Below are 13,325 nucleotides of genomic sequence, written 5' to 3'. Positions count from 1 at the left end.
CTCACTGATATAAAGTCAGCAAAGTTACAGTTTTTACCCAAACTGTTCCTCTTCAATGCTTTCCTATCTCAGTAAACACAGTGGGCTCTCTAAAAAGTGGGAATCATCTTGGATCCTTTCATTTCCCTTACTCCTTACATCCCATCTATCAGCTAGCTGTGTTGGCTCTGCTGTAAACCATGGCTGAAGCTACACACTTCTCTTCACTGCTGCCATCCTATTCAAAGCCAACATCTCCCCACCTGTCCTGCGCTAGCCAGTGTGAGTATTTCAAGCCAGGGGCATTTTAAAACAGGAAAATGGTTACAAAATTATTAACAGGGTTAATGTAACAAAAACATGAATGTTTCTTAGAGATCAGTGACTTCAGGAAACTGCTACTGACTAGGGCTAGGAAATCTGTGATAATCCCAGGAGCCGACATTGTACTGATGATTAGAAACTTTGTTGCTGCTTGTGATGGAGCCACTGAGCACAGAACTTAAAGAACAGCCACAAAAATTCATCTGAAGTCTGGGAGCCCTCCTCACACTCTCTGCCTCTCCTACCAGAAGCAGGAAAAACAAAAATCTTCCATACTTTTTGGATTTATACTTCCTTGCAAGTGCCTCTCACTGACAGATCAAAATGGAATCCAGCCAGCGCAAGAGGCTCTGAAATGTGTGTTTATCCTCCTAGCCCCAGCATTATGGGGGAGGATGTGGGTGGGTGGGAGGTGGGGGACAGAGTCCACACAGACCATGGCTACTAAGGTCTCCAAATGGGTCATTATTCTCCCATGAATAAATAAGTCAATGACCTCTTTTATCCACATGTTTCAAGATCTCTTGAATTTTTCCCCAGCCCATGGATGTCGCTTACCCACAAAATCTATAATAAAATACAGTAAAACCTTGGTTTGCGAGCATAGTTCAGTCCAGAAACATGCTTGTAATCCAAAGCACTTGTATATTAAAACGAATTTCCCCATAAGAGATAATGGAAACTCAGATGATTCTTTCTACAACCCAAAAATATTCATATAAAAATGATTACAAAACTGTAATATAATACAAAATAATAAAGCAAATGCAAAACATAAAGAAAAATAAATTAACCTTCACTCCCCTTTGAAAACCTTTGTGGCTGGTGTGAGGGAGACAAGAGAGAGGAGGGTTATTGTGTAGGACGACTTTCACTATCACTGATGGAATTACTGCTATCTATTGGCTCAATGGAATCTTTTTCTTTTTGTGCAACTTTAAGAAGGAACCTTTCCATTGACACTTGGTTTTGCCTCCTTTTGAGGATTTCACAGAAACGTGGCATTGCATTGTTGTTAAATAGATTCATCGCTAGCACTGCTACACCCTTCTTCGGGTGGTGCTTTTCTACAAAACTTTGCACCATTTCCCACATTTTATACGTCTCCCTTATCTCATTTGAAGTGAGGGATTCCTCTGCTTTTTTCTCCTCCTCCTCCGCAGCCAAGATCTCCTCCATAACCTCTTGCTGTTGCTCCTGATCCATCAGTTCCTCAGTGGTCACTGCAGCCTGAGACTGATCCCAGAGAGATTGGTTCCAGAGACAGAGAGAGGTAAAGAGAGAGAGAGAGAGAGAGACCATTGGCTCAGTTATGATCATATGACGTCTGGTCTCACATACTACTCTTATTGCAAGACATCGATCGTTTATCAAGTTAAAATATATTAGAAATGTTTGTCACAAAATAAGTTACAATCCAAGGTTTTACTGTAACTTGGAAAGGCTTTAGTGTAATAGCCCTATACCACTCCATAACCAACAAAATGGCTAGTCCCAATGCAGAGCTAAGAGAGAAAAGACATGTAAACATATAGCAGCAGCAAAGCCTTAAGTCTTATAGCAGAGGCCTAAATATGATAACAAGAGAGCAGAAAGTAAAAGTAATTAAATCTTGTAGAACCCAGGAAAGGTTTCTCAGAGAAGGCAATATTTGCAGCTGAAGCGTAAACAGAGATCCGTCAGAGGAGAGGAAGAATGGCATTGGCAGGAAAGCGAACTGGACATTCAAGTCACACAAGAGAGAAACACAGGACTTTCTCATAGTTTTCTGCTTTGAAGTTTCTAGTTTTGTTTTTTTTTTTTTTTTTTCGTTTTTTCTTCTCAGCTTCAGTAAAGTTCGTGATGTTTAATTTGTTTTTACATTTATTTTTTAGAGAGAGACAGAGACAGAGCACAAGTAGGGGAGGGGCAGAAAGAGAGAGAGACAGAATCAGAAGCAGGCTCCAGGCTCCCAGCTGTCAGCACAGAGCCCAGCCGGGGGCTCGAAGTCAGACCATGAGATCATGACCTGAGCCGAAGTTGGACGCTTAACTGACTGAGCCACCCAGGCACCCGTTCATGATGTTTATATTGTGTTTTTTGTGAGAAAAGCAACCTGCAGACTGCTTATTACTTTAGATACCATCTGATACTATAAAATACTAGGGGCACCTGGGTGGCTCAGTTAAGCATCTGACTTCAGCTCTGGTCATGACCTCACAGTTCGTGGGTTCAAGCCCCGCGTCGGACTCTGTGCTGACAGCTCAGAGCCTGGACCCTGCTTTGGATTCTGTCTTCCTCTCTCTCTGCCCTTCCCCACTTGTGCTCTGTCTCTGTCTCCCTCTGTCTCTCTCAAAAATAAACAAACATTAAAATAATAATAAAATAAAATACTTAAGTTGGCTAATATACATAAGCTACATACTGAACAGATTTCCATAAACGCAGAAGGTGGTTTCCCATTATCTTCAGCATAAAATCCAAATGCCTTAGGACCATATCTGAGATCCTTCATGCACCTCCCACTCCTTCCGTTCTTCTCTGCTCTTGCTGCTTCTCCCCCTTCCATCCCATTTTCTAGCCAAGCGGGAGTGCCTGAGTTTTCCCATGTGCCGCATCCTCTCTCATGTCTCATTGACCTGTCACCAGCTTTCATTCTTCCATCAAACAACCCCCATTCACATACATATGATGCACATCTCTTTTTTCCAAAGTAAATCTTATTAATAAAGTAATCTCAATCTTACTGCCTTTGAAAAATTATTCAAAACTGCCTCATAGCACATGATTTTATCACATGGGGTTCTTCTGTTTCCTGAGATCTGATGAATCAATTCTTTATTGATTCTGTGGGCCGTGAATTATGTCCATAAGGTTGTCTTTGATTAAGCCACTCAGAGTTGGTTTCTCATTTTCTTCAAAACAGAAACAAAAGAAAGAAAAAGTAAAGAACAAACAAAAAACTCCTCCCCCACCAGATTCCAAGGCAAAACTGATACAAACCTAGAAAGGTGGGGGGAGGGGGAAATGAGGAAAAGTAACATTGTATTATTACCTGCAGCTTCAGCTCCAAATCTTTTTGCATTTGAGCTTCATAGCTATACTATGGAAAAGTTTATTTCATGTTTTGGGGCTGTATGAGGCAGAAAATTTTGCTCTGCCTATTTAATATTAAAAACCCAACTGCTTAACATTTGAGTCCTCCACTGCTTGTTTCAAATATGTAGTTAACCTCTTGCCTCCTTTCCCCTTTCCTCTCAGAGGATCATCTCACTTCTTTCTTCCTCAAACATAGAAACATGACTATATTCCCTTGCAAAATTTCCTTCTTCCTTCCTGTAATGTTAGAGCAGTCGTGCATATTCAATCCCATTTAAGAAAAGGCAATATCAACAATAACAACAAAAATCAACAGCCTTTCCTAGATCTGTATCTTTCCTCAGGCACTTACCACTTTTGCCTCCCACTCATAATTAAAGTTTTTTTCAGAGTTGCTAAATATTGCTATGCCCTTCCTCTAATCTCTCAGGTATGCTTCATTCCTTGACAATCTGACTTGTGTTCCCATTACTCCACCAACATAATTTTAAATAATCACAACATAACCTCTCTAAGCAAGGTGAACTACAATTTATTGTACAAACCAAGACACCTTTTAAAAAGTAAAAGGATGCATTATGAATAATTATGCTGGTAAATCAGGAGTCTGGAATATCTGGTTCAGGAAATACGATCAGCCTTTTATCTCTAAGGCATTGTGTCCAATGAATATGCTTCAATTTTCATCTTTTATAACTCCAGTCATATTCAAATCTTTTGACATTTCTACTTTCTTGGAATAATAGTTTCCCTTTGGCTTCCATGGAACAGCATTCATTTGTCTAGTTTTTTTTTTTTTCTTTTTCTTTTTCTTTTTCTTTTTTTCCTTTCTGCTAAGCGTTTTCTCTCTTTCTGGGTTGCCCTCCCTTATTTTACATTAAATGTTAAATTTCTGAAGGTTCGGTCCCAGGTGCCCTTCTCTTCTCATGATACTTTGTTGAACATCTGGAGATTATATCTAAGCCCATATCTTTTAAGAAAGCTATTTGTAAACAACTAATAAATTTCTATCCCCAACCCAGATGTTGCCACAAATACTTCCCTTGCATTCTTATCTGACCTCAAAAGCAGCTGAATTCAACTCATGAATACTGCTTTTATGATATCTTGTTTGTTTCAGTGGCTGGCTCCATTATCCATTCAATTTATAAGTTAGAAGCATAGGATTCTTCAGAAGCATACCTTGTCCCTCACACTCACCCACCATCCAACCCAGTACCAAAGATTTAAATGTCTTTTTTTCCCCACGTCCAAAATGTCTTACCAATCCACTCACTTCTCTCGGTTTCTTCAGCTTTTCGTGCCACTTCCCAATCTTTTCAAACTACTTGTTTTTTCATTTGGATCAGTACAGATATCACTCAACCAGTCCCCTTGCACAGACTCTTGCCCCACTCAAATTCATTCTCACTGAATCCAGAAACAGCTATCTATCATCTGTCATTTATCTATCTATTCTATTTTGATTTGCAAAATGAACTAAGTCTTTTTTTATTACCCAGTCTTTGAACAGTTTCAAAGAACATTTTTGCAAGACTGAAAATTGACCCTTTGGGGAAATAAGACCACAGAAGAAAGGAGTCTGATGAAGGCTGCAGATCCAGTGAAGTTTTTTTTTTTTCTTTCCTTCACCATTACTTTAAAAAATAGTTTAAAAAGATGTATGTCTACAATAATGGCCATTTATAGGTTAAGTAGAATTGGAGAAAAAGAATTTTTTAATGTGTTTTTTGAGAGAGAGAGAGAGAGAGCAGGGAGAGAGGGAGACACAGAATCTGAAGCATCAGTACAGAGCCCTACACAGGGCTCAAACTCACAGACCACCAGATCATGACCTGAGCCGAAGTTGGCCATTTAATTGACTGAGCCACCCAGGTGCCCATAATTTTTTTTTTTTTTTTTAGAGAATAACATCCCTTCCTGTCCCACCAAAAAGATTCTTCTCTGAAGAAATTGAGAATTGGGGGGAGCCCAGTGGCTCAGCCAATTAAATGTTGGAGTCTTGAGTTCAGATCATGATCTCACTGTTCACGAGTTGGAGCCCCACATGGGGCTCTGCTCTGACAGTGTGGACCCTGCTCGGGAGTCTCTCTCTCTTCCTCTCTCTCTCTGCCCCTTCCCTGATCTCTCTCTCTCTCTCAAAATAAAGAAATAAACATTAAAAAAAAGAAATTGAGGATTGTGACAACTAATGTATATATTTGTATACTAATGAAAAGATCTCTGCATTCTGATGTTTAGTGATCCCATAAAACAATGACTGATTTTTGTATGTGCATACTACAATAATCGAAATAAGCCACTGCACACTGTGCCCAAGATGAAAAAAGCTCACAATAAAATTTTTATCCACTTATCCTTAGACATAAAGAAAAAACAAAGAATCACCAAACTGTTAAAGGAGGCCTAAAACAGCCCCCCAAAATAAAAACCAACAAATGCCTAAAGAAAAAGAGAACCTCCCTAAATATTTAATCAGTATTTTATGATAGGTTTAAGAAGATATTATTTTCATAAATATATGATGAGGATAACCAGAAAGCAAGAAAGATTCTTGAAATTTAAAATATGATTATAAAAATAAAATAAATAATATAATGAATATGAGAGGCCATTTTCTCAGGGAAATAAACCCCAAAACATAGTACAGAAGAAAATACAGCAGAGAAGAAAAAAGATAATATCAATCCACAAAGTCCAACAACAGCAAATAAATATATCAACCAGTGCTTGCATTCATAAAGAATTAGCTGTTTGAGAAATTATTCTCCCACTATAAACAAGTAGAAAGCAGAACAAACTGTATGAAACAATTGTTTTGGGACATTAGACAATAAAGAACCTAGAAATGCGATACCTGAGGGAAGTGGAACAAATAAGGCAATCCCTATAATTGCTCCCGCTTACTGCCTAAAGGCAATTTCCAGACTATAATACAAAGAGGAGAATGATAATAAACAGGAGAATATTGGACAAAGACAGCTTTCAATATCTGAGGCATGAATCTTTGCCTGCACGTTGACATTACATATCTATTGGATGGGATTCCAGGTAGCTACTAAAAGAATCACCAGAAAACAGGAGACTGAACAAGCTCTGGGATGGGCATCGTGGAGAAAAGTTGTAATACTCAGGGACTTTAGAATCTTCCAAAGCCCTCTTTAGTAATGAGCAAAATTCACAGCAAGCCAAAGTCTGCTCTGGACTCTTCCAGATCACACTAAAAGCAAGCCTTAAAAGGATTAAACTAATCCTAAGTAATTTAAATGCATGCCTGAGCAAAGTATACTTTTTAAAGGAATACAAGAAAATCTAGTACCTACCACTATAAAAACTACAATGTGAAGCATCCAGTAAAAAATTATCTGCATGCACAGAGCAGGAAAATGTGACACTTAATTAGAGTAAAACCAGTCAATCGAAAGAATTATAAATAACAGAAGTTATGGAATTAGTGGATAAATATATAAAAATAGTTATCATAATGTTCTCCATATGCTCAAAACTATAAAATAAAATATAAAAATAATAAGGATAGGAAAGAAAGTTGTTGCAAAACCTAAATAAAAGTTCTGGAAATGTGGGGAAATAAAAATATATAAACCCAAATGATTAACAGTAAATTATACACTGCAGAAGAAAAAAATCAATGAAATTACGATCTTGCAAGATAATCTGCTCAAAATAGACGACAGAGACAGAAAAAGAAAAATAAACAGAGCAGTAGTGATCTGTGAATCCATGTCAAGTGATGTAACATGATAGACTAGGAGCTGGTGATCCAGAAGGAGAAGAGAGACATGGGGGGCAGACGATGTTTATAGAAATAATGAAATGACCATCAAAAGCTTATCAAATTTAATGAAACTATAAATCTACAATTTCAAAAAGCTAAGCAACCTACAAATGGGATAAGCCTATAGAAAAGCACACTAAGGCACATCATAGTCAAACTGGTGAAAACTAATGATAAAATATCTTAAAAGCAGTTGGAGGGAGGAAACATAATAATGGACGATATCTTGGTAAATTGAAAGCATGGTCCCTGTAAGTTCCCACCAATTTTCCAGCAAAATAATGAACAATTTGTCACCACAGACGTGCTGTAAAATTTTAAAGCACCAAGTGTAGATAATCCTAAAAGCTCTAGATAGCAAAACAAAACAAAGCAGTATTTTTTAGAAAGCCAAATTATAACTGATCCCCTACAAAGGAATGAGTACTAAGCCAGGATCAGACTCTCATCAACAACCCCTTCTAAGTTTTGAGGAAAAATTATTTATCCTATAACTCTATAAGCAATTAACTTTTAATATATTGTATTAGAGTTCTCCAGAGAAACAGAACAATAAAAGATACGTATGTATGTATATATATATATATATATATATATATATATATCCAAAAAGCAATTTATTGTAAGGTATTGTCTCATGTGATTATAGAGGCTGAGAAGTCCCATGATCTGCCATCAGGAGCTGGAGACCCAGTCAGTGGGTCAGTGATTTTCTTGGAAGGCCTGAAGGCTGGGAGGTAAGGATGTAGATTCCATTTTGAGTCTGAAAGCCTAAGAACCGGGAGTATCCAGGACAGAAGATTGATGTCCTAGTTCAATCAGAATGAATTTAAGGTTTCTTTGCTTTTTTTCTTCAATGCAGGTCCTTCAGGAATTAGATGATGCCCACTCACATTAGGAAATCCCCCCGCTTTACTCAGTCTACCAATTCAAATATTAATCTCTTCCAGAAACACCTTCACAGACACACACACAAATAATGTTTAACTAACATGGATATGGCATCCTTGACCAGTCAAGGTGACACATAATATTAACTATCACACATATCTTATGCTGCAATATGTATCTGGGCCATACCTAAATTTCTAGTTTTCTGTTTTCTAGTCTCACTAGCCTTTTGTTATAATTTTGAACTTACCCAGAACCTCCTGGTACAGTGCTTTACACATACTGTTTCCAATTTGGGGGTGCTCTTACTTTCTCTATTTGCTAGTTAGCTCATCCTGCTCATTTCTCAAATTGCAGTTAGATTTTCACCTTTTCATGAAATTGTGCCAAAACATAACAAATATCCCATTGTTTGTTCCCATAGCAACATGTAATTGTCATAGAAATTATCACAGCGGTAATTTATGTGTGTGATCCATGGCCCCACCAGAATGTAGGTTTCTTGAACATAGCATCTTATTTTTTACTCACCATTTTATCCCAAATGCTTCATGTATCTGCCACCAAGTATTCATCCAATATATATGTATGTATATATATATATATATATATATATATATATATGTTCAATAAATGGTTAAAAAATATATAAATAAAAGAGATTGCTTGAAATCTACATGGTCTTACTCCCCCTGCCTGGAGAAAGGAAAGACAGCAACACACCTCTTTGTGGTTGAAAATGTGAACAAACCCGAGGGTTCTGTCCACATGACCAGTTAGTGTCTATTAAGCTGAGCACTGTGGTTAGAGCTCCCCCTCATAGAAGAGGTGGTGAGAAGCAAATAGTAAGAGAGAGCAGTGTCTGCACTTCTTTCAAGTCACCTCCAATACCACCTCCATCTTTAGAGGCCAATGTTTATGTACCTTTTCCTTGGAAATCACTTCATTTTCTACTTTAAGAAATTTGTGGAAAACTCTTGTCCAGGGATACATTGTTTCTATTCTATTTGTTGATGTAAAATTTCATCTACTTCTAACTGCTGTTATCATTTTAATGGAGAGTTAAAATGCTAAGGGAAAAATGTTTTATCTGCCATCTTGAAATGGAAGATCTTCATGCGTTCTACATTCTACAGTTATTTTCAAGTTGTTTTACAAAAATACCAGTTTCTTTTTTTAATTTTTTTTAATGTTTTTATTTATTTTTGAGACAGAGAGAGACAGAGCATGAGCAGGGGAGGGGCAGAGAGAGGGGGAGACACAGAATCTGAAGCAGGCTCCAGGCTCTGAGCTGTCAGCACAGAGCCGGACGCGGGGCTCGAACTCACACACCGAGAGATCATGACCTGAGCAAAGTTGGACGCTCAACCAACTGAGCCACCCAGGCGCCCCCAAAAATACCAATTTCTAATGCAACTGACAGTGAGTGAAAAGGGCATATTTTCTTCATACCTAACAATGAATGGGAATTATGAAAGAGAAGAGATGTTATGGGGATATTAAAGTGTAAGAAATACTATACAGTTAAAAAGTAAGACCACTGCAAACAGATATAGGGCACACAGTCTGAAATAACATTAGAACTTGAGGCAAGTAGGAAGTAAATAGATTTAAAGCTATAAACTCTTTCAATTTTTGCTAAGGCAAAGTAATTATTTATAGAAGACACGTACATAGGTATATATACCATTGGCCCAATTTCTCTAACATGAAATTATTTAGATCTTTCAAGGTAAAAGAGTCAGGAGGTATTTCGATCATAATCAAAGTATAAAACATATTGACTCTATTTGCTTAATGGGTGCAACTAAATTTATGATGCACATAACACCATCAGCTTAATTGGGAACTATAATTCTTACTTCCTTTAGTTACCTATGGACTTCCCTGTCTAGAGATCCTTGATAAAATTATATTTTGAAACCGTAGTCTCTTTAGGGCAACCTGGTATGTGAAAGGCTGTATCTAGAAATCGTTCTGGGATTTTCTCTTGTTAAATGTGCCAGAAGACTTTTTATGAGTACATACCACTGCCTCTTCCTTAAAACAAAAATACAGTTATTTACCATAAATAACAAATACAGTTGCCTAAGATTTCTTTTATCAAATCATCTTATTTAATCCTCTGCAAAACAATAATATCTCACTGATACTGTTTTTTTTGAAGTGTGTGTGTGTATAGACTCTCATCCCTCTCACCAATAAGCTCCATGAGCGCATGAGAAGTTTCTTTTTACTTGCTCTATCACCAGAATCTAGAGCTTGGCTGGTTACTCAATAAATATTTATTGAAAAAAATAAAGAGTCTCTCTAGAAAAGTACTGAAAATAATGAAATTTAATTTTTTAGTTGATGTAATATGTAAGTTGTATGTTCAACAAAAAGATGTAGTGGTTCTTTGAAAACATTATTTTTAGCTTTGGTCATATTGATCATAATTTATATGAAAACAGAAATTGGTAAGTAATAAGCTATATAAAAAACCAAATCCAAAAAGATTGGACTTAGCATCAGTATATCTACAAAAAATAAAAAATAAAAATAAAAAACACCTAGTGGTGTTAATTGATTTAATTTCCGTAAAAGCAAATGTGGTGTAACTGTCAAAATATGTTAATATAGTCTTATACTGCGTGTGTGTCACAAAGGAGGTGATGGCCCACCTATTTTTCATGACAGAGCAAGGAGAACATTTTATTCAGTACCATGCACCAATTTAAAAGAAGAACACTGATAAGCCATACTTTATACAGAGGAACATGAGCAGAATGTTGAAAAGTGAAGGAAACATGTTTGTTTCCAGCTAAAAGATAGCGATCTAAGGATACATTATGGCCTTCTGATCCATTTTGTATCGCCAAAAACTGAAAGGAAAGAAATGAATAACAAAACAAGAAAAAGAAAAAAAAAAAAAAGGTGAAAGAGGTTCCTTGAGTGGATCTCAAACCATGAAAATTCCAGAAATCCAAAAGTACATAGAAAAGACTAGTATCAAAAAAGTGGGCATTAGAACCTCAGGATATCCAGAGCTGGAGGAGAATCAGAAGCAACTGAGAGAGAGAAAATTGGAGACCAATAACGCTTCCAGGTAGGTCAGCATCTGTAAACACTTGCAGCATTTTCTCCACACAGCCCCACCTGAGTGTCTGCCATCTTTAAGCTGTGAGTGGAGGAAACTGAGTCAGAGAGACTTGAGGATTGTCCATACCAGGGACATATAGAGAGTACCCATGCTCAGAAGAACACTTTGGTCTATACCTCTACACTAACACGTTTTGGCATTCCCACAAACTTGCCTTCTGTTCACCCCTGCCACTCAGTCTATACAAATTAGTTATGAAAGGGTCTACAAAAGAATTTCAACTATCAAAAGTAAGCAGACTGGAGTGTTATATTAAATATATTTAAAATTGGGAGAGATACATGAGGATATTGTAGTCATAAAATTCAATTAAGTCATGTGCTTCAAGTAGGAATATGGCAGAAGCTTAGATCTAAATATTCTCATATTCTTCTGCAAAAAGAAAGATGAAAAGCACTCACAAATTATGTATTTATTTAAACTCGAAGAAAATTTAGTAGCTTCAAATTGCATGTAAGCAAACAAAGTCAGAGGCGGGCACGAAGCCCATGCAGGAAGTTGAAATAATAGTGTGAGGAAAAAAGGGACTGTAAAGAGGTTTAATCAATGGAAGATATCAAAAATCTCTAGAAAATATTCACACCCAGAAAGAACAGGGAAGCCTATCCTGAGAAGGAAGTACTGTGAGTTCAGCTGAGATGGAAGAATTTAATCCCTGGGGGAAGAAGGAATAAATAGGCTTGCACATTGTTCAGGGGACTAAGAGGAGTTAGAGGTCAGAAAACATCAGAAAAAATATGGCAAGATCTGGGTCACTTATTAATGGCAACTGTGAGAAAATCATGAAAGAACAGAGCTGGGGGCATAAGCCCTTCTGAACCAAGATGGCTTCTGAGAATCAAGGAGGGGATATTTAGTGATGCCAGATTATCGGAAGGAAATAATCTATTGATCTAGAAGGGAGTGGGGAATCCTTGAGCCTGAAGTCTGAAAAGCCAGTTGGGACTCTCCCTGCTTCTCTTCAGAAGTCATACGCTAAGATTTCAAGGAAATCCAACTCATATATTTATGAGAACAAAAAAGAACAGGAGTACAAAGATGCTACTAAGTAAAAAAACAAAACAAAACAAAAAACGTTAATAAAGGATTACAACTTCTCTACAGATTATTAAAATTCTGTAGAAAATAATTCTTATTCTCTAGCTATGGAATGATGAATTTATCATTCTATCTGCCTTGTCTCACAAAGAACACCATGAGAGGAAAAATAAAGGAAGATGGAAGACAAAGAGATACCACCCAACCTTCTTGTCCCTTTTATTTATGCTCCACGATATTGGAGTTGAAAGTCCATGTGTTGTGTACAGGAGGAAAGCTTTGAGTCAAATAGATGATTGTAATTTTTCAAAGTTTGAAACAAAGTTTCTGCTTAAATTAGTTTTTTTTTTTTAAATGAGAGTATAAGAAGAGATATGGAGTCACATGCAGATGTCCTTTAGGAAGCTCCTTACTCAGTTGTTGATGAGAATTTGACAGAGTATAGTAGGAAGTAATAACTGGGAAAATTAAAGTTTTACTTTAATCAAACCAATCACATGCTCTCATTTGATTTCACAGCATGAGTGTTGGTTGTTATATTATCCCCATTTTATGGTCAAGAAATCTGGGGCTCAGAAAAGTTAAGCTTGATCATAAGTGAATAACTTATATGCAAACTGAAATCTTCCAACCTCAAATACCATTTTATTTTACTGTCCTGTTATCTTGAAAAGTGTACAACCAACATAGGCCGTTTATGTCCTTTATTAACATAATACATTTCACAATGTCTCCACATTTCAAAGTACTTTCTATCTTTTCGATGCTGATTTCAAATATGACCTTTCCCCTAAAACCTACAATCCCCCAATTACAACTCATCTTCCCCCACAGAATTAATCTCTTCTCCTACAATCTCAAGGAATGTTAAGACTTCTGTTGTAGTCTGCTTGTGTTACTGTGTGTATGTCTGCTCTGTTCCCACTAGATAGTAGTTTCTCAGTAATAAAGCCTCATTCTATTACTTATTTATATTATTAATAGCACATTGTACATTATTTTGCACCTAATAATTATGTGAGTTTGTCTAAATTAAATAATACACATAGTACTTTAAATGTCTTAAAGAATAAGGGT

Source organism: Panthera leo, chromosome C2, assembly GCF_018350215.1.
Source record: "Panthera leo isolate Ple1 chromosome C2, P.leo_Ple1_pat1.1, whole genome shotgun sequence".
NCBI classification, from domain to species: Eukaryota; Metazoa; Chordata; class Mammalia; order Carnivora; family Felidae; genus Panthera; species Panthera leo.
The sequence above is the reverse complement of the archived record's forward strand: the minus strand, read 5'-3'. Positions refer to the sequence as shown.